This window comes from Equus quagga, chromosome 12, assembly GCF_021613505.1.
Source record: "Equus quagga isolate Etosha38 chromosome 12, UCLA_HA_Equagga_1.0, whole genome shotgun sequence".
NCBI lineage: Eukaryota > Metazoa > Chordata > Mammalia > Perissodactyla > Equidae > Equus > Equus quagga.
The window spans coordinates 59,361,684-59,382,082 of record NC_060278.1 but is presented as its reverse complement, the minus strand read 5'-3'; the positions used below and the strand labels follow the sequence as shown (position 1 = coordinate 59,382,082).

The window sequence follows — 20,399 nt, the reverse complement described above, 5'->3', positions numbered from 1 at the left end:
CCCTCAAACCTTTCGGCCCGGCACCTCTGCACAGTGATGCACTTGGCTTCTTGGTGCCTGTGTGTCATCACTGAAGGACAGGGGAGCCCCTTCCTGGCCTGGCCCCAGTCCCAGAAGACCCAAAGATGAACTGAGTTGTCACCTAAGTCCTGGTTGCGCATGCCTCTTCCTACAACTGCTTGCAGCTGGGAAGGGTATAGGACTGCCCAGCACACCAAAGGGCCCCAAACCAAAAGCTAGGGACATGATTATCATGGAAACACTATTCACCAATATGGGCACTAGCTTTGACCAATTTTTTAGTTCCCCAATTTCGCCAGTTAAAAGGGGGAAACATCCTACACAAACTGCAAGGTCACGATTTTGGGATCAAAACCACCCGAGCTAGATTGGTAGCAATTCCGTGCCCAGCTCTGCTGCACTTGTGTGTGAGGAGGGTGCACCATACAGTGTATTTCCCATGCCTTCTACTTTCCCATTCTTTCTATTCCAGAGTCAGGTTTGAAAGCGTGCGGGCTATGATGCTGCACTGCCCATCCCCCTGCCACCACCCAACACATGCTCCCTACACTCGCTTTCTAAGACAAGGCACTGCCCTATTGAGTCTGGCTCCATGAGGCCATGACTCTATCAGGCAGCCGCAAGCTAATCCCTTTATGTCTTCCACTTTTCCAGAGAATGCTTCCTTTATTTACTCAAGGTCTGTGAGGATTTATGCAGAACACAGCTATCCTGTACACAGAATAGAAGTCCCTGCAAAGATGCTGAGAAGTGAAATGCAAGATATTGAGTTTCATTTTCCCAATTATTCCCATTGTAAGATGGGAGAGATACCCTTTGGATGGAAGGCGTGCTTCTCTAACGGAGGCTGGTGAGGGTGGGGGGGAAACGCATCCTCAAGAAAGAGAGAATTGTATTCATCTCCATTGCCTCTGGGTTTCACACAACAGAAGTAATACTCAATTTAAGTAATTTTGTTTGCATTTTATTCTAAGTATAGATCACACAGAAAATGGGTATAATAGTTATACGAAAATATTATTTACACTTTCCATATGTATACGCTGTTCTGTGAGGGAAAGCATCCTTCACAGAAAGAGGAAGAGCTGTGTTGTGTGGTTCCGTGTGTTTAGGGGCATCCTCATGGCTTTCTAGCACATATTGGCTCACATATACTACGTTCCTGACTGTTCGTTGACTTGCTGTGTCTACAGAGTGAGCTGGTGGGTTGTTTTGTTGAGTGGGCTGGTCAATTCATGTCAAACAAGAAAGTAATTCAGCCAACTCATTAAGTTAATTAATTTTTTAATTGAACTGACCAATGGTTTCCAGATTATGCAGACACAGGCCTGGAGATGGGCTGTTACAACACGTCAAATCTACAGCAGCTCTGTCTTGAGGCAGCTGCTCATACAATTAATACCCTATTGTATTTGAGTGTTAAGAAAGTAGCATTATGGTGTGGGTGGGGTCCTGATAATTGGAATAGCAAAGATGCAACAAGAGGAGCATATGGTTTTTAAATTAGTCTGTCACATGTCCTCATCTTAATGATGTTGGCCATTACACACAAGTTAGAAAGCAAAGGATTTCCAGGTCCAACATGGAGCACTTTTCCTATTATTTCTTTATGACCAATTACAACCTTTCCCTGCCAAAAAATATTTTTAAAATCTTTCTTGACTATGATTCAGAAGCTAGAAGATACCAAATAGTAATCATAACTCACTCATAGGATAGAAGTCCTAAAGTATCCCAGCAACGCAGAACCAGCCAGTGCTCAAGGCTGGATGAGTTTGCACAGCACTGTCCTATCTTAGTTCCTTGGGGCCCATTCAGCTGTGTCTGAACAGCCTGCTCATTTGGCACTAGAGCCCCGAACACGGCAGATCAGACCAAGACACCTGGGCATCTTATTGTTATCTCAGTTGCTCAAAGAGTGCTCCAACAGAGCCTGAGCAAGCGATAGACTGCATCCCCTTCCTGAATGTGACCTCCTGCCTTCACAAAGGTGGGGGGCATGAGAGGTACAGCCCAAGGTGTGGAATCTTGCAAAGATCTAAAGAGGCTATTTTTCATGTGAAAATAGTTAGATTTCAACAATCAAAGTGGTATTTCACAGAGTGCATAATTATACATCCTAGCTGTACGTCCTTCTAGTTCTTCAATGTGAGTCACCACCACAGCATGGCAACTGACAGACAGGTGGAATCTACACATTTTTTTTTTTTTAAAAAATGGGAAATGTTTGCTTGTTGTCTTGTTCCTACCTTATTTCTAGAATTCATACGGCCCATTACTTCAAGGTCATGTAAATGTCTTACGAGCCAGATTCACCAAGCACCACTTCCTCAGTGTTTCTGCGGTTAAACGATCATGCATAGCCAGGGATGGCAGTGAGTCTAGATAATAAGGTACACAGGGTGACTCCTGGGCCCTAAAGATCACATTGGGAGGGTATCTTTTAATTTAGAAATGAACTTGGGTAACATCAATGTTACAAAAACCATCTGCCTAGATTCCAATAAATTGAATCCCTACGTTGAGCACACTAGATTTATAAACACTACGGAAGAAAAACAAGACTGCCCATTGTAGAAAAGCAACTTATTTGTTTTAAAAGCTTTTCTTCTGAGCAACAGATAAACGAGTAGAAGACTGTAACACTGGGAACCAAAAGGACCTCCAAAGTGAGGATGTGAGGACGTCCACCTTGCCGTGGGTGGTGCCCCTGCTGGAATCCTGGGGCTCAGAAAGCCATCCATCTCCATTGGCACGCGAGCTCATCAGCTCAAGGAGGAAAGCGCCAATGAGCTCTCAGATCAATATGGAGAAGGATGGAGATTGATCTCATCCCAGAGTGAGTGCATCAACGAGCTCTTCTGTATGACCTTTGCCCCATGGTACAAATTAGACTCCACCACAAACCACATCCTTGAATGAGGATCTTTGGTCTTTGCTCGCTTTTAATAAAGCACACTGCAGGCAGACCTCAAAGATGACTATCAAAAAATACAGCGCATCTTTTGTATAACCCAGGAGGCCTTACAGAATTAGTATAGTATGTCTGAAATTATGGACACGATCACATAAATGCATGCTTTTAAAACCAAGGATATTCTTTTAAAAGCATGTTTCTTTGGTCACTAAAGGTGCTGGATATGTTTCTCAGCAGGAAGCCCTGTGAATGGCTCCACTTCATTCTCTCCTAAGAGTTCAGGGAGAGACAGCTGCACCCAAGATCCGTGCTTCTCAAACTTGACCGCAATTCACCTGGGAATCTTGTTAAAATGTAGGTTCTGATTCAGCCGGTCTGGGATGGGGATTCTGCACAGCTACCAAGCTGACCAGTGAGGCCAATGATGATTGCATATAGCACCCGTTGAATAAAAGCTCTAGAAAATTCCAGCAAATAGATATTCCTCTCCACCCTGACCCCGCCACCCGTGCATTTGTGTGCACACACGGTCTCACCTCCCGCCCCCAACACTTTAGGCACAGGAATAAGGTACAAAAACAATACAATATGATGGCAAAGAGTAAGGGCTGTGGGGTGAGATAGGACTGATGCAAACCCAGGCTCCACCAGTGGCCAAGAGATGAGTGTGACCTTGGGCAAATAACCTAACTCCTTGAGCCTTATTTTATTCCAGCTTCAGTCAAATTCCAATTAATATTGACACCCCTGCCCCTTGTGGCAAGGGTTAATTGAGCTAATGTGTGCACAGACCTCAGGACAAGGCTTGGGCTCAACAAATAATAGCTATCGTTAGAGTTCATCACTCTTCCATAAAAGTCAGAGCTCGCCCTTCACCCTTCACTCACCTGACCCTTACAAAGCAGAGTTCAATACAAACTGGAAAATTCAAGAATAACACCAGGCTTTTGTTTAGACATGGTCTCCCCGCTAATTTTCCCACCTATTTTGGGGGCCAACCAGACATAAACTAGCTGTTGGGAAGGCCCGGAGGGATCTTGACCTCAGAAAGGTGAGCACAGTGGTACCCAGCTGCCCCTAACAGCAACCCAAAGTGGTCAAGGTCCAGGGTTGCACCAGTCTAAGAGTGAGTTTGTGTGGGGAGGGGGCCAAGGCCGACACACGGGGAACGCCTGCGCCTGTTTGTCAGTGACCTACACACACGTCTGTGCTGCCCACGGCTGCCCTGGCCTCGCTGATTCTGCCAGCCCTGCCCAGGAGAGTCAGAGAAGTGTTTCTGTTCCCCTCGGTGTCTCTCTTGACACTCCCACTTCCTTGTTGATTTGAAAATTCCAATTTAGGAATTGCATTCACTTGGCAAGAAGCTTTAATTCAGTACAAGAGAGTAAATACACACAAAATTCACAGTATTTAAATCAGTGGTTTTCCAAGTGTGGTCAGAGGGTCCAGGAGGTTAAAACTGTTTTCTCCATTATTCTAAGATGTCACTTGCCCTTTTGACCCTCTACCTCTCACAACTGTACAAAGCTACAGGACGTAATGACATCATACTCTGGTGGCAAAGAGAATGTGTACTTGTGTGTTTTAACCATGTCTCAGTTTCAACTCCTAATACATTCACATTGACAGTTAAAATGCACGTTAATATCATTGACATATTAATGTAAATGGATTTCTGACAAGTTAAGAATTTTGTGGAGTAACAACTGAGTTCAAAACTTGGAGCTAGAGCTTATAAGAGGAAACAGTGACAAGTAAGGCGCAGGGAAGAGCTAGGGAGATGGACACATAAGTGACACTGGGGGCTAAATGATCACCATTGTCCCAGACTTTGTCAGCTGGTCCCAATTTGAAATATCTCCACGACTACATTCAGACTCGTCAAACCAATGGCTTTGAGTTTGGTGGTGGTGGAAAACAACCCTATATATATATATATTAGCTAAAATAGAACAAGCAAAATACTATAGTAATTTAGCAAAAAGGGTAATTAATTCCAGCCCAAGCAACCGAGGAAGTTTCTTGGAATTGGTATTTAAGCTCAGCCGTGTATAATAAATGCTGTGAAGGGGTATTTAAGCAAAGAGAACGATGTGAGCCAAAGCACAGAGGTGTGAAGACTGCAAAAGAAGTAGAGGCAAGGCTGGGTAGTGTGGTGTGTCTAGTCGGGGAGTGGGCTGTGGGGTGGGAGACGAAGAGATAATGATAACATATCGAGGAGTTTTAACTTTTTCTGTACACGCAATGGAAAGTTGAGAGGCGATCAGATCAGAAAACCTAGGACAATCTCTGAAGGAGTGTGTTCTGAGAGTACAGGGAGGAAGGAAACTGAGGACTAAAGGAGGCCTTTTGGAGGTGATGCCGCTGGCAAACATTCACACATTCTGCAAGCAATTCAGAATGCCGCTGTGAAGTCTGGACGGGAAGGCACGTTGTCAGTGGGCTCGTGGGTGACATCACTAAGATGTGTAGTGTAAGAAGGTAAGGGCACCAACAGCAGAACTTGGAGAAAAATACTGTGGAGGTGTTGGATTTTGGAAGGAGGGGAGCCAGTGAAGGAACTTGAAAGGAGTGATCAGAGGAACACTGAGGGGTGACCGAGAAGTCTGTGCCACAGGGAGTCTCAGGGATGCCAAATGGAGAAGCCGAGCTCTGAGAGGCTGTGGCCAAGGTCAGTGATACTGGTTAAGATTGGTGAATGTCATCCCTCATTAAGAAGTTGGTAGCACAGCCTCCTTGCTGGCCCGGCGTTAGAACGGCACGCACACAGCGTTGGCCGTGGAGACACCAGGAAGCCGAGGTGGAGCAGAGGGCATAGGTACCGTGATCAGAAAAAGCAGGATGGAGACAGGCAGGGAGACTGGTGAGGGAGGTGGGCGGTGTTTGTTTTTTAGGGCGGGTGCTTTGCACATACCCCTGGACTGACGGGACCTAGTGGAGTGGGAAGATTAAAACACGAGCGCTGGATCAAAGAACAGAGAGAAGTGAGAGGAAACGGGATGGAGGTACAAGTGGGAAAATTAGGAGGGAGGGGACCCACCTCCCAAACTCCATAAGAGGCTGAGTGGGCAGTGAACTGAAAGTACAGATTTGCATCTTTCTTGAGAACACGGTTTGAGAGGAAGTGTGTACATGCGTGTATGTGTGTGTGTTGGTGTAGGAGGGTGTGAGTGGTTGTGTGTATTGACAGAGGAAGGGTATGTATGTGGGTAAAACAGGGCAGACAAAAGTCAGAGCGAAAAGGCAGAATTCACGTGAATAAAGCCCCTTCAGCAACTACAATTGGCCTCCCCTTTGTTTATTTGTCCCCAGTTTTAACCCAGGTCAGGGTTACAGAGAGAAAAGGGGGTCCCCGTTCGTGCGGTTTTCCTCTCCTCGCGGTTTTCCTCTCCTCGGAGGACCTCTATCCTTGCATTCGCCACATTGTAATGTAGTAATGCAATGTAATGTAACTCAGATGAGTTTTTTAAATTTGTAAAAAAGTTTCCAGAACTCATTGTCTCCCCACCCTCATACCTTTCCATTAATAATAGACATAATTATTGGGCAGAAATAAGCCTTGTTTCACATGCTAATAAACGGAAGACAGACAGTCACTCACAGCAGTGAAGGAATCTTATTTGGCTCTCGGGTTCTTTTCCCTCTGCACCCTGACCCCCACCAGCACCTCCAGATCCTTACCATGGAGTTACATAGGCTGACAATCTCGCAACTCCCATCTCCTTCCCCCATCCTTCACAGTGATCTCGGACGAGGCAGCCTTACATCAGGCCCAAGAGAAATGGGAGAGAGTTACCCAGACAAAGGAAATTATCTTATAAGATCCAATTTAACTATGCAGCAGATATCAAAGGCCTATGAATAAACGTACTTGGTTTCAACAATAAATTGTGTTGGTCTTTAGCAGGTGTGTCTTTGTATTAGAATTTCCAAAATGTAATTCTTGCTTTGGTAATGTTGAAATATAACTTCAGGAAGAGCATTCCAGCACCTTCTCTCCTCACCACCCCCCCTCCCCCAATAGCATTTGTATTTCTATTTTTACACATGGGCCTCCTCTTCTTTGCAGTTAGAGACCATTTCTAATTCATCTCTGTGTATCCAGGTTCTAGCACAATGCACTCTGCAACTATTATTTTATTTAATTTTAAAATACCAGGTAAGGTGTACACTGTCCCTATTTTATAGACAAGGACACGAAAGTTGAGTTAAATTACTTTCCTAAGGACACACGGCCAGCAAGTGCAGAGTTGGGATTTGAGGCCAAGACTTTTGGACTCCAAAGCCCGTCTAATTTCCACATCAGGAGGCCTCTGTTGTGATGAAAGGGAAGCAACTAGTTATCCAGCACCTTGCACTAAGCCAAAGTATTTGTTGAATGAATCAGATGCAGCACCAGAGATTTTGAAGCATCAATTACATGTCTGTCCCTGATCCTCCCCCGATTCCCGAGAGGAGGAGCCTTACTCCAGATCAGCAGTAACTCACACTGGAGCCTCCTCGGGGCAAAGCCTGGACACCTCTGCATGCCCATCCTCTTCAAGTCATTTGACCTGGCACAAAGCTGCTCACATTGTGGGCCTGTGACAGAATTCTTAATGTATTAGATTTCAGCAATGTTCAACCGCAGCATTATTTGTGGCTGGAAAACCTGCTCCTCCTTTGTAAGTATGTTTGTTTTCCCATTACATTTTATATTTATGGGTATAGGACGCTTTGATACTGCATTTTGTTATGCCAAAAATGTTTATTGTTCTTGGATTATCAAATCAATGAATTAGAGAAGTTACTACAAAAGGATTAATGTGTCTTTACTGAAACTGCATGATGTAACTCATGATTCCCCAAGAATAATGGCAGATCTCTGAAGTTTACACAAATAAGAGGTTTGTGAGTTTATCTGAAAGTCTATACATGGGTATCATTTAGCTGTAACATGGAAAAATACTCCTAGAGATTCCATCAAGCTTTAAAATCGTTTGATCTTAATTCATATGATTTCCACCCTCCTCTGGGATTAGCTCACCGACCTAAAGTTACTAACTATAAATTTATGGAAATATTATTCTCCTTATTAATCGTTATTGTTCTTTTTTCCCTTGATTCTGGGCTTCAGAAAGGAATATTATTCTTTTTTCTTTTTTTGCTGAGGAAGATGGTCCCTGAGCTAACATCTGTGCCCATCTTCCTCTATTTTGTATGTGGGATGCTGCCACAGCATGGCTCAATGAGTAGTGTGTAGGTCCATGCCTGGGATCCAAACTCGTGAACACTGGGCTGCTAAAGCAGAGTGCGTGAACTTAACCACTACGCCACTGAACCAGCCCTGGATACTATTAAAATAATCCTTGAACATATCCAGGGAACATACTTATACTCACAATATATAGTGGGTGGGATAACTGTGAGGTCTCTTAGAGGCTTAACCAGAGCGGAAGCAGAAACATTCCATTACTTGTACAGTTTAATCCTTGATTAGGCTAGTTTGCTAAATTATAAATGCTTTGTATAAGTTAGTCAAAAAAATTATTTTTTATTATTTTAAACTACTAAAATTATTAATTATTTAAATTATTCTAAAAAGATTCATAATCACTAAAATATGTATAAAATAAAATATATTCCTCGAGAAAGGGGATTTTGTTTGTATTCTTTGTGTTGAATCTCCAAGTCCTAAAATGTTAACTGACACTTGATAGGTATTGACTGAATAAAAGAAGGAATCTTAAAAGTGTCTGACCAGCCCTATGGTAATCACACGGCACATTGATTACCTCAATTGCGTAAGTGGAAGGAAATCTGGAGTTCATATTTCTTTGTAGGACCTCGTGGTTGCACACATGACCTAGTCTTTCATTACCCAGGGACAATTAAGAGGCTGTACAGGAATCCATAGAATGCATAAAAATTCTTATCACCTCACCATCTGAATTGGTTTGAAAACCATACAGGCTCACATATTTAAATTTTAAATTACTGAAACGTGATATGAAAACAGCGGAAACATCACAGGAGAAGTGCATTGAGACTCACCTAGATAACAAATGAGAATATTTGTTACTTAAGAAGAGGCAGCTGGAATGAATGCTTCAGGATGAAATGGATGGGTCTCAAGCTGAACTACTGTATACGTTCTTTTAAAATTCCTTCTTACTCTGCCCTACGGTATTTGTAGGTAAACCAATAAAAATCCAATTGTTGAAGTAATGACAAATTCGCAATCCTGTTTTACGTCGTTGATAGTCTATCTGTAACCTATTGTCTCTTTGAAAGCTACCATTAGAAATCCGAGTTCTGAAAAACACCTTAACTGGCAGAAAAATTGTGACTTCTTACCTTTAAGTAAAAAAATGTGTTGTTACTTTAAAAAATCAGAATTTCACAGTCCAAAACTTTCTAACATGAAAAACTCAGAGATCTATAGCCTGAGTTTAGTTTCTTAGGGCTTACATTAGAAGGGCCATCCTAATTCCAGAAAAAAAATGTAAATGCTTTTCAGGTAGCTTGCATACATTTTTAGATTAAAAACTGATTAATAAATGTCAAAGCTTTGTAGATTCACAGCCAGTGTTTTGAGGGCTTATGTTGAGAAGCTGACAACTAATTAGAAAAGCCTGACTGGAGTGATCAATTACTCAGATCGACATCAGGTGCCTATCACATACACGGACATGGGAATCCTATCTCCCTTAAGTAACGTACTAAAGTCGTGAGTCTAAAACCTTCTAACGTGAAATATGAAAGTACAGCAGTCTGAATATATTAAAACTCCTTCCAAATAATGAATTGACTCTGATGTGTATTCGACACATAAAGGACATTTCTTTTGTTTCAGTTTGATTCCTATTTTTATAATTTGTTTTATATTTTTACAATGACGAATGTGAACCAGATAATTAACTAATACAAAAGTACCCTGGTGCAAAAAATGGTGATGTTCTCATAACAACAAGAAGAAATCATTTTTTGTTCTTTAAGGAACTTTTGGAACTGTCTACATAGATATGGTCATAATTTCTAGAATGTAAACATACTGATCTTTTGAGAAGCGCATCTGTTGTACCTAAGCCGGTTCAGCATCTTTCCCCTAATCCAGAGATTTTCCTCAACTAATGATAACAAAAATTTCCTTTTAAAAACAAGCTTTCGGGGAGCATTTGCCTGTCAGATATCTGCTGTTCCCTCCCCTCAATGAGAACTAACTCTCTCCGGCATTTAGGAAAAAAGGAAGCCCTTAAATAGATTCGAACCATAGGAAAACCAGAAATAGATGCAGCAGACACCTGCTGACGAACAGTGACAAATCCCACTGACACTACAGTGACCCCCAGTTAGTCAAGATTTAATTAAGGGTATAATTAAGTCAGCGGAACAGAACACTAATGAGTGGGTTTTTTTTAATACGGGTAATTACACGTAAAAATACAAAGTGTGGTGGAGACCTAAATATATCATTAAAATGAACAGTATAGAATAACAGACAGTGCTAACTATGCCTCGTCTATGGCTGTTAAAAAAAAAAGTTGAATGTGTCTCAGGTTGAATAATACTCAGGCAAGTTTATGTTGGCTCCACGCTGGGAACATTTGTTATTCTAATTTTGCAACAATAAGCGGCTATGTGTATTGAGATCCTGTTTTCAATGCAGATTCCATTGGCTTTGAAGTCTGTCTGCGTTTAGCATTTTGTCCAACTGCAAATGAGCAATTAAGAGACTGTTTGCAAGTATGTGGCTTCCTATGGATCAGCTCATGGAGGTGTCCATCTGAGCTTGGAGACCTGGACAGATGCAGCCGACTGGCGTTATTGACCAATTCAGAATGAGCTTCCATTATGTGAGATCCTCTGATTTGATCTTTGCTTTAGGCATCGACAAAACCCACAGGATTGTGGTCTACTGACTGGGAAATATCCGCGAGGAAGGGTCAGTATGACTGAAATAAAATTGGTAACTTTTCGAACATGAAAATGAGGCATTTAGGTCACAAGCAAAAAAAGACTAAAACAACCACATTCTTTCATTGAAAAGCATGCCTGTGGGTTTTAGGACCTGTCCTTCTGCTGGATTGTTTTATCTATGGTACCCCCAACTGGGGGCTTGAAGTCCTTGGCCTCCTTTTATCCGCTTATCAAGCAACAAGTGGAAAAGCAGATTCTCTTGCCCGCTGACACTCCTCATTGCACTCTCTCTACAATTCGTGATTCTGAAGCTTTCCTTTAAAAAACTTATTACATTTTCTTCCTGCGGGTACTAAACATCTCTCTCCAGCCTTCTCATTTGTAGTCTAACCTGCACTTTGCAATATTTCAGAGGAAACAAAAAGAACATCTTTATAATCCCATTATTAGCAGGGCCAATGGCCAGATACCGCATCTTTCTACCGAGCGCTGGGCTTGATTTTGTCTGAAAAGAGATTGTGATAAGGGGGTCTTGGAAAGTATACATGAAAGTATTTGCAATTTGTTGCACAGCAGTGTCTCTCATGCAAAGACTAAATTCCTATTAGTCCTCATATATGATCCGATTGGTTGCCCAAGATTAACTTCTTATAAATACCAGCATATCTAGGATGTAATGGAAAGTTTCTCCACGTGAAGAATGTGCTTTTGACAAAACTATTGAGGATAAAAAGGCCCACTAATAGAATTTTGACATTTCCTGCAGTGGTGTGAGTACTCACTGAACACCAGGGCAGTGGAACACAAAAGAACTGGAAAGAAAATCCACCTTTTGTTTAGGTAATGAGTTTATAGGGCTCATTCTTTCTTAATGTTTACCATAAAAACGAGCATGATCTCTCTGACAAGGCTGGTATAACAGTGATCAGGCATTATAAAGTCAAAGATTTCATTTATACACACCCCAACCAGAGTTAATAATTAATTAGAGAATACTTGTAAATTAAAGCATATTAGAATTCCTAATATTTCAATGAATATTAAATCTAGGAACATTAGGAGGCAGGGGCTGAGTGCCTTTTGCAGTCTTAGACCCTGTGGCCCAACTTGTTAGAGGACACACAAGGTTAATTCAAGAGACTGGTTCTATTCATCTAGGGAGGAGTTCAATTCATTTGTAACATCTGGACCATTAGACATAATTTTGGGTAGCGTTGTCCGGTGGTTCTTGTTAGGCAAATTACTCATTGGTCTCTGTGTAAAGCATCTTTTTCACGCCCTTCCCCTAAATCACCTCAAACTTTCCCAATACAATAATAAAACAGAGTAAGCCATTTATTGCATCTTCAGCCATTTGCGAGGGAGTGCAAAACAGTTATAAAGTCGAAGCTATTTGGTGATATGTGTCTTACAGAAGCAACGTTCGAACCCAGATGACTGAATATTGCCCTGAGCTCGTCTTACCAGACTGACACACATGTTTCATTCCCAACATCCCTTTCACCCCCCTTTTTTTTTTTGGGCAAGGCCGCCCTTATCAAGTTCTGTATGAATGAACAGAAGTGTCTTTCATCCCCCACTTGCCTCCTGGTTCAAAAGGAACTACCGAAATATCAGCCACAGAAATCCAACAGCCTGCCAACGGGCTTGCACACGTCCTGTTCTTAAAGGCACGTGAAAGGTTAGAGAGCTCAGCAAAATTTTTATGTACGGGAGCAGGCCCAAGGAAAACTCACCCGCCATAACCAATTGTGGACAGAGGATCATCTATCAGCAGACAAATGCAGGAACTCCAGAATGTCTCTCCTCAAATGAAATAATATATCTTTGAAAGCCAATGCCCGTTTTAGGCCCGAGGCCCATATATCAAGCCTGAGAGGCTGGTGGAATCGCTCCAGGGCCATTAACCTTCCACCTGTTTCCCCTTGTCCTTCAGGATGAGACCCTGCCCTTGATTTTACGCCCTTACCCTGTTCATCTTCCGACAGAGTGGAAATGTAAAGCAGCAGGCCTGTGAAATAATTCAAAGGCAATGGACCAGGGGCACGGTTACAAATCTCTGCCACTGGCACTGTGACTTATGCCGGCAGTTTGTCACACATGAGCCAGGTGACCTCTGTGACATAACAGAGAAAAATATCGCCGGAGATCAAAGATGGGATTCAGAGCGCTCTAAGTAACTCTGCTCCACAGGGTGAGCGGGTTATCTGGTGTCCAAGGATTTCCCCTCATACCGATAACATTTGTTCCAGAGAAATGGAAAAGGTAGGCCAGGACTCCCTAATTGAAATCATTTCTGTCAAGGAGAAGTGGGGCCTTTCCTGTAACACCGGGATTAGAATCTCTTTTTTCTTGATAATGCCTTCTAGTTGCTATGAATGCCAGAACTAGGCAACATAAATCTACCTAATTTGACCTTAATACAGAGATATTAACAGTGTTTGGAAAAAGGAAAAGTGAGCCCATTTAGAATTTGTCAGGTTGAGAACTTAAAAGCTATCGTTATGAAGATAAAAGAAAGTTTTCCTGAAGTTTATAAATTTTCTAAGTGAAATAAGTAGTTTAGTAAATTTTCTGAGACTTACGCTATTCATTAAAATGAATCCTACATGTTTGGTTATATATTATATGTAAAAACACCCCAATAGTAACTAAAGGATCAATGAGATTGTATGCATGAAGTTACCTTAAAAGTCCAAAGCTTTCTCCCAATGATAACAGAATTTAGGAAAATATAGAATTGCCCATGAACGGCTTAAAAAAAAACAGAGAGGTATACTGGAAGGAAATTAGCAGTTTAAATAGTCTTAAATCTGAATTGGAATTTCTAGTTTGTATATATTACTTAAATTATGACTTTCTCCAGTCATTTTCTGCATTCCAGTATTGCCCAGGCCTATGATCTCTTTGGTAGGAGCGTTCAATTTTGAATTTTTCATAAATTAAAAACAACCACCAGTCTCGGTTCACTGACAGAGATGCGAGCACACCTTAGCTCATTCATTTCCTGTTCTAGGGCAAGGGCTCCACCTGGGCCATAGAGGCATCCTTTGTCCCTCTGTATCCTAGTCTTGCACACACAGCATCTCTTTCCGCTCTGCGGGACTTGAGTCGGCCAATTCATGTGTGTTTTCATTCTTTAAGCATGCTGACACTAATGTCAGATTTCCTAGCACGTGGAGATGTTAGAAAATAGAGAATGATCAACTTAAAACAATAATGAGAAAGTTCTGATGTTAAAGTTTGCAGCAATTTTAAAATGCCTGCTTAAATCTTCACAGAAATGTGAGGATACCAACCACCTTTAGAGAGCCACAGAGTTCCTGACCTGGGACCACGCCTGGGTTTCCAGGGGTGTGAGAAGCCCTCGGACTGCATGAGAAATCTTCTGTACACGCGTTTTTCTGGGAAGATAAGAGCTCTGATTGGATACTCAAAGGTTGTTTGCAATTCAAAGAAGCCACTAACAGTGACTGCTAGAGAGCAGAATTTGAGGTCCTAAAATTTTTTATTATCAAACTAGAATCAAAACCTGTGAGAGCCCAAAAGGATCCTAGAGGTCATCCAGCCGGATCTGCCATCTTGCGGATGAGACAACGAAGGCCGAGCAAGAGGAAGTCACGCGACCAGAATTTATTAAAATGATACTTAGAGGAACCAGAACTCCAGACTCTTGCTTCTTAATCTAGGACTCCCTCCACTGTGTGTGATAACGGTATATCCTCTGGCTGTCGTTTAAAAGCCAGATTTTGTTTCAAGTCCCTTAAAATAATTTTTCTGTGATGTAGAAACCTAATTATAAGAGATACCTATGTATTTAAAAGAACATAAAGCATTTTATAATTACGGCCTTAAGCATTTGTTGTTACGGGTAAACATTAAAGTACTTTCATTTGTGGATTAAAATTTGCTTTTATAAAAACAGCACTAGAATGATGGATATTATGCCTTGAATTCTTGGTAGGTTTTCTTCCTGAAAAAAAGATGTGTCATATGACAGGGTAGGCCTAATTTTTAAGTAGTTCTGTTGTCCCTGTTTCATTATAAGCACATTTTCAAGCTTCTCTATAAATTAATATTTAATTTGCACACATAAATCCACTGTCTCTCTTACAGTTAAGTATGAGTTAACAGACGCTCCTCTGTAATATTCACAAAAATCTCAAATTGTGCAATGCCATCTATTACCAATGAATATGTTTCTACTTGATGTTTGATCATTGCGAATTCTCTATACTTCCAAATCATTAACAAAAATACTAAGCAAAGCATGTCATTCGTCTGTCTGAATTCTTAAGACAAAAGTGAGGCATTTGACATTTCCAGTAAACCACTTCAAACAGTCACTCCTTTTGGAAGGAAATGCTGAACAGCAAAAAAACAAAAACAAAAAAACACGAAAATATGCTCTAATAGTAAATTATCCTAAAATTTTTAATGCGTTAATGTCCTATGATTTAAAACAAATAAAATATGGTTAGCCAGCAGCCAAAAAAAAAAAAAAAATTCCTGGGCATGAATCACTGCTTACATTCTTTTCCATCCACAAACAACCTCGTTTGGGAAAGTTGCCACATAGTATCGACAGTGACAACAAATGGCATTGTCCCGTGAACATCTGTTTCCGACTCCCACACTGATACTGCGGGCCGAGTACTTAGGACTTAGTTGGTCTTCACAAGTTGCTGAGCCACAAAGGAACTGGAAATCACTGGTACGTTGAGGTTTTATTATTGGAACACAGGAAAACTTTATCATCATGCTGGGAAGTTCTGTATCTTTTGAAATATTGGAACGGGGGTTATGTTAGCACATTAAACCATGCGGAAGACTACTTCTAAAGAAAAGGGAGGAAAAAAATTGTTTCTTGTCTATTATGTCCTTGGAGCGAGGTTCCCACTCAATCTTCATATAACTTCCTCACCCACCCTCAACCGAAAACTGTTTTGCTTTTTAAAGATGTTATTGAGTTTAGTTTCTTGTTGGAATTGAGAAAAACGAATACCAAAGAATGCTAAGCCAAACATGATAAATAAACACTATTGTTTAACAAAAAAAAAAAAATCAAATGAAATCAGAAGAGCTTTTATAGACCCTTTTATTTTTTCTAAACTCAAGCAACTATGCTTGCATTTTCCAAAAACCTGGCTACAGAGGGCTCATAGACTCCTGACTCTAACGTCCTCACCTCCGCCCAGAATGTTAAAAGGAGGAAGGCAAAGAGCTGCCGGGAGAAAAGCCAGTAGGAGTGGGATAAATGGAGAGGTGGACACAGGACATGGACGTGGGACTTCTGCCTGTGCAGGTGAACCTGGCTGTAAGGGTCATGGTCTCTGCCAGCCTATCAATAACCAGTCAAGTGCACACGACCAATTTCTGCCATTTTATACCTTTTTTCGATGTGGCATTGACTTCTAACAAAAGCAATCATGGGAGTGAAAGGTATTCACAGCGGTAATTCCAAATTAACGTCTGTTCAAATTATTTGCATACTTCAAATTAATTTGCATATCGCTGAAACAAAGAGGCTTCCCTCTTTTTTTTTGTGGTTAAAAATGGGATCACGTATATTAATGAAAGTGCCAGGGGGGATATGCAGTCAACACCTGACCAGCGTGTATTTTTTACACATTTCATTCTAAAAAGACATTGGAACATATTCTGTAAGATACTGTTTACCTTTAACGCTGCACACACTAAACACTCAAAAAATATCTGTTGAACAGATAGCTAAATGAAATAATCACAGAGCTGCCTGGCTGAAAATAGGAAAATAATAAATTTCTACTGGATAGAGATAATCTGAACACTTATTTTGCCTAGAAAATGACCTTTTTACCAGGGCACACATATTGTTTGGGAATAAGTAATTTATGCTTTAAAAAAGAATCTACTTATTACTAAATACCACATCTTAATTTCATATCCTGAAAACCACCAAAAACATGACTATTTAAAAAATCATGACTATCATTACTACTTATGGGAAAATATACCCGAATTTGGGGAAGTTATTTTTTCTTCATTTGATTCTGGTCTATACTGATTAAAAACAAAACAAAAGTACTTGAGATTTGTGTCTCTCTCACTTTTAACTTTATAACCAGTTCTCAAATAATTGCGCTCATAATTAGTTATCAAAAAAGAAAAAAATTTTAATAAACACAATTGGAAATTAGAAGCAGATCTGTAATATTTATGCACAGGAATCCTTTGGTTATAAAAAATAAGACAACATAGAAATGTGTTATATAGGACAACAGTAGCTATGTTTATATTGTCTCTGATGCTTGTCAACTCCCTTTTATCATGACACCAGCTCTTCTCAGGCTCTTGTAAGATGAGTAAGTACTGGCATTTTCCTCCCTTTTTATAGATGAGGCATCCTTCAAGATTGAGTTGATCCAAATGGCACCATTTCTGGAAAGTTTTCCCCGGTGCCCTCTCCATACACGCAGCTCTGCCTGTGTTCCTGCACACTTATCATCTCTATGATACATTCTTTGTAAAGTCTAACTACATGTTCACAAGTCTGTCCCCCAGCCATGCATGGCTTGGGAGCAGGGACCAGGTACATTTATTTACCTTGTATTCCTACTGTTTAGCTTTGTGCCTGGAATATTGAGGGCTCAACATACATTTGTTGCATGAATCAGTCAGGAAACTGTGGCTCAGGGAGCTATGTAAATGCTTTGACCCAAGGCATAGAGCTCAGGTGAAACCGAGACCTGACTCCCGGTCCAGGGCTTTCCACTAGGCACCGCTCCCCTTTCCAACTTCAGCTGCATTAACCGATACTCTGTAGATGTCATCTGATAATAACCAAATAAGTCAACAAAAAGGCAAGCAGTCAGTGCTGATTTTAGTAAGGAAGTAAAGATAAAATTCTTCATCACACCTTGTGTCACCCAGAGGAAACATCAGCCTGCCAATTCTACAAACATGCCAGTAAAAGAATTTCCTTGGCCAACAGACAGCATGGAAATGTCCTTTTCGAAAATCCATTAACCCCCTAAATTCATGAGCTTGCTAGAAACATTTCCTATGCCATGGGATACAAGGCTCACTGAGATACTCTTCCCCTTTCTATTTCTGGAATCTTCTTTTGTTCATACTTGCTAATAATAGTGGCAGAGCTGGGGGGTTATTTATAGTCCAGAAAGCAGCAAGACTTGGTGAACACTTTATTCACTTATATTTCCTGTGTTTATTGGTACCTTACCTTTTTGGTAATTAAAAGTGTTCCTCCAAGATTTTATTTAGTAACAAATCACCTGTAAATAGCTTTTCTTTTAATATACGAAAGTCTATATATAGGCTTAATACAATATTTTCCTCCCATTTCCGATTAACTAAAAACAGATTTCAATGCGGGGGGGAATCAACTATGTTTTCTTTCCAAATTTTATATGAAATATTATTATTTGACCTTTAGGTGTTTTGATTAAAAGAATCTCCATGTGATAGATCACGCATTCACAAATCACTCAAATTTTGTCTTTTGACATTGGAGCAAAATTGTTATTATAGTTGACCCAAAAGGAATTTATTAAGCAACAGACAAAAACTTAAAAATATATTTGGTTAGAAAGCATAGTATTAAAAAAAAGATGTTTCCTCTTCCCCCGGCCACCTCCTCCCCTCGCAATTGCTTGCTGGAAAACAGTGTCTCTATAAATGGTCCCACCCATTTGAAGCCAATGGTTTTTTCTAGTCTAAGAAGCATCCAAAATCAGAAAGATGAATTTTGCCAGATTTACTTCTGCTATTCAAGGTCAAGACCTTGATTTTTTGATAAGTGAGTTAGACCCTACCCCTTTGTAAGTATTTGCTTGTGAAGACAGTCATATCAAAGATGAACCAATTTCTTCCCCACCTCGAAGACAACAAAAAAAGCATACACTCTCAACCTGAACTGGCATTCCATATCATGGGGCCCTTTGTTGCACAGCATCGACTCTTTTAACCACAAAGGCAAACTCAAGATACTCTGTGTGCCTCTTTTTTTAAATTAACCAACTTTTAAGACCTTCGGAAGAAACTATCCGCTAAACATCACCATTGTCTGTGTCTCGGAGCAGTGGGGTGCTGTAACACAGGTGATCCTGGCTCCTTTGGTCTCACTGAATCAGCTCTGCTTTTCACCACAACTTAACATCCCCTAGAATGGAGACAATTAGGGTTTTTTCTGTACAATAGTCTATTTAGAGAAACAATCAGCAGTTAATTAGAGCATTCAATCTCAAAAGCTCTCTTTTAATAAAAATATATATTTTTTTACTCCTCTGCTCTAAAGCTGATGGAACTAAGAGTCAGGAGAAGTGGGAGCAATTAGGCAAACATTTATTTGCCAATTCTCAATATGGGATAATTTAACAACTGGCTTTGCCCTACGCTCAAATGTAAGGGAACGACCGATCTGGGGCACCGCTGTTGTTTGAAGTGCCATTTCAATGCGTTTTTATGTAATGTTTTGTTTTGCTAACTTAAAGCTAAACAAATAGTCCTTACCCCAGAAACCTTGGTAAAATGTTACATCTGTGCAGCAAAGTGCTTTCTGATCTAAGTTAATTATTGACTCAGTAGGGTTTTTTCCCTCCCTCCTGAAGTGAAGTGGGAAAGGACTAAATGCTGTGGAAAAAATCTACCGCAAAAGCACATGAAATAATATTTTGTGGCTATGAAGCTCCTATCTCTGAAAGCGTTCTGTGTGGTAGATTTGAGTTGGAAATTAAAGAACAGTAATCACAATTGTTCTACAAATGAGGTGACATCTCTAAATTCTCATCAGGTAGCCATCTGGGTAAATAATTCCTAACCCAAGAAGAAAATGGCTGAAAAAGACCATCTCATAAAAGGATATATATCTGGAGAAGTAGGTGGTTTTATTCTCACTTCAAAAAATAAATTCATTTTCACTCTCTCTTACACAGGATGCCAACATGTTTCTACTGTTCCCTACAAATTCTTCCAGAATTCTCCCATGTACTTGAGAGCCTGTACACATAGACGGATACTCTGTGGAACATCCTCGCAGCTCATGTTCATATAACCATCAGGTATCGTGCATTCTCACCGAGCAAAGGCCAGCAACTTAAACCAGCTCCAATTCAACCATATTTATACATTCAACTTTTAGAACAGATTTTCTATTAAATGGTATTAGGCAGAAACAATCCATGAAATCTCCTGACTGATCATTATACTTAAAGGATATGCTTGACTTGTAAACTATTTAGAGATAAAAGCCATAAAACTATCCAAAATGTGACTTGGATCATAGAATTTGCTAGGCTGCTTTCTCTCTCTGCCTAATTACTCCTCAAACCCCAAATCCACAGAGGGACTCTGCCATCCATTCATTCAACTAAGATATACTCCTTTCAACCCCTGTACCACTTATTTATTCTTATGGATGTTTTTCAGCTTATTGAGGTACAACTGACATAAAATTATAAGATATAGGAAGTAGCCAGTGTGGTGAGTGGACACACATTGTGAGAGGATTCTCTCCTATCTAGTTAATTAACACATCCATCACCTCACAGATTTATCTTTTTTT

At 40.5% G+C, this 20,399-nt stretch overlaps 1 protein-coding gene across 5 annotated transcripts in view; it reads right to left on the bottom strand.

Moving 5' to 3' along the window:
* NR5A2 (nuclear receptor subfamily 5 group A member 2) overlaps positions 1-20,399 on the bottom strand; it is a 130,899-nt gene that overhangs the window by 73,480 nt on the left and 37,020 nt on the right. The gene's annotated exons all lie outside the window — the stretch shown is intronic.